This window comes from Lathyrus oleraceus, chromosome 3, assembly GCF_024323335.1.
Source record: "Lathyrus oleraceus cultivar Zhongwan6 chromosome 3, CAAS_Psat_ZW6_1.0, whole genome shotgun sequence".
Taxonomy (NCBI): Eukaryota; Viridiplantae; Streptophyta; class Magnoliopsida; order Fabales; family Fabaceae; genus Lathyrus; species Lathyrus oleraceus.
The window spans coordinates 190,142,552-190,144,489 of record NC_066581.1 but is presented as its reverse complement, the minus strand read 5'-3'; the positions used below and the strand labels follow the sequence as shown (position 1 = coordinate 190,144,489).

Below are 1,938 nucleotides of genomic sequence, written 5' to 3'. Positions count from 1 at the left end.
TAGTATACCCTCTGGCGGAACCTGAACGTTACGCTCGCGCACGTTTATTATTTCATAGAATTAAGAGAGCTATGACCGAATATCAAAACCAAAGACCTCTTAAAGATTTTGCTCACCCATCAAATGAAGAACCTAGTTCTAGTGTACTAAACCCAACCATCCCAGCTAATAATTTTGAACTTAAACCATCCCTGTTGCAACTAGTGCAACAGAGACAATTCGCGGGTCTCGCTACTGAGAACCCAAACCAACATTTAAAAATATTTCTTCAATTAGCAGACACTTTTAAAACCAATGGAGCTTCTCCTGAGGCAATACGTTTAAGATTATTTCCTTTTTCCCTCAGAGATAAAGCCCTATCATGGTTAGATTCCCTTCCACCCAATTCCATTACGACTTGGGATAACCTTAGAAGAGTTTTTCTTGCTAGATATTTTCCCCTGAGTAAGACCGCCGTTCTTCGAAACCATATAACTAGATTTACCCAAAAACCAAGGAGAATCGCTGTTCGAAGCTTGGGAGAGATATAAAGAGTTGTTACGAGCATGCCCACATCATGGTTTAGAAAATTGGTTAATCATTCAAACCTTCTATAATGGACTTCACTATAACACAAAGATGACCATCGATGCTGCCGCAGGCGGTGTTCTGATGAACAAACCTTATCCTAAAGCTAGTGCCCTCATCGAAGATATGGCTCAAAACCATCAATCATGGGGAGTCGAACGAGCGACAGTTGAGAAGAAGGAAGCCCAAGGAGGAGTGCATGAACTAAGCTCTATAGACATGATGCAAGATAAAATGGACGCATTAGCCCTTAAGGTCGAGCATATGTGCATAAACACGAATACTGTAGCCGCAGTTTCGTCGGATTGTGAGATATGTGGAACCAAAGGACACCAATCTGCATAATGCAGTCTATTAAATGAAACCCACTCTGAGCAAGTGAACTACACCCAAGGGAACCCATACTCGAATACCTATAACCCTGAATGGAGGAATCACCCGAACTTCTCCTATAAAAACAATAACCCTATTCAAAATAATGCACCTCCGAGACCTAGTTATCAAGCCCCTAGATCAAATCAACCTATGCAACATGTACCACCAAAGTCGAGCCTTGAGAAAATTATGGAAAATTTTATCACCGCTCAAACCCAACAGAACAAGGAGTTCATGAACCAAAACATTCATGTTAACGAATTGATTACCCAGTTAGGAACCAAGGTTGACTAAATAGTTACTCATACCAAGATGCTTGAAACCCAAATCTCTCAGGTAGCTTTAAACCAAGCCCCCCAAACTACACCTGGAGGACAGTTCCCTGGACAACCTCAACAAAATCCGAGAGGACAAGCCAACGCCATTACCCTACGAAGTGGGAATGCTTATGATGAGCCACCAAACCCTAGATTGAGTGAACCCGAAACTTCTAAGGAATGTACCAAACCCACGGACGAAGTAAAGGAACCAAAGGAATCTGAAAACCAGGAAGGTCGAGAAAAAGGAGAAGAACCTAAAGATAAAACTTACGTACCACCCCCGCCATATAAACCACCTATACCATATCCGCAAAGACTCAAACAAACCCAGATCAATAAACAGTATCAAAAATTTATTAAAGTCATAGAAAAACTTCATGTAGAAATCCCTTTCACAGAAGCCATCACCCAAATACCTTCTTATGCAAAATTTCCCAAAGACATCCTTACCAACAAACGTAGACTTGACGATCCGAAGCCTTTGGAATGTAATGCTATTTCCGAGGACAAATTAGCAAAGAAAGATAAAGACCCTGGAAATTTCTCCATTCCTTGCCTTTTGGGTAATCATGTTATCGAAAAAGCTTTTTTAGACTTAGGAGCTAGTGTGAGCCTAATGCCTTTAGCAGTTTGTGAGAGGTTAAACTTAGGAGAATTACAACCCACTAAGATGTCA

The 1,938-nt window shown here is 41.0% G+C and overlaps 1 non-coding gene across 1 annotated transcript; it reads right to left on the bottom strand.

Moving 5' to 3' along the window:
* Nucleotides 1-455: 455 nt before the first annotated feature.
* LOC127133949 (small nucleolar RNA R71) lies at nucleotides 456-563 on the bottom strand. Its single transcript, XR_007807741.1, has one exon. It is a non-coding gene; the product is annotated as a small nucleolar RNA R71 (small nucleolar RNA).
* Between the last annotated feature and the right edge of the window lie 1,375 nt (nucleotides 564-1,938).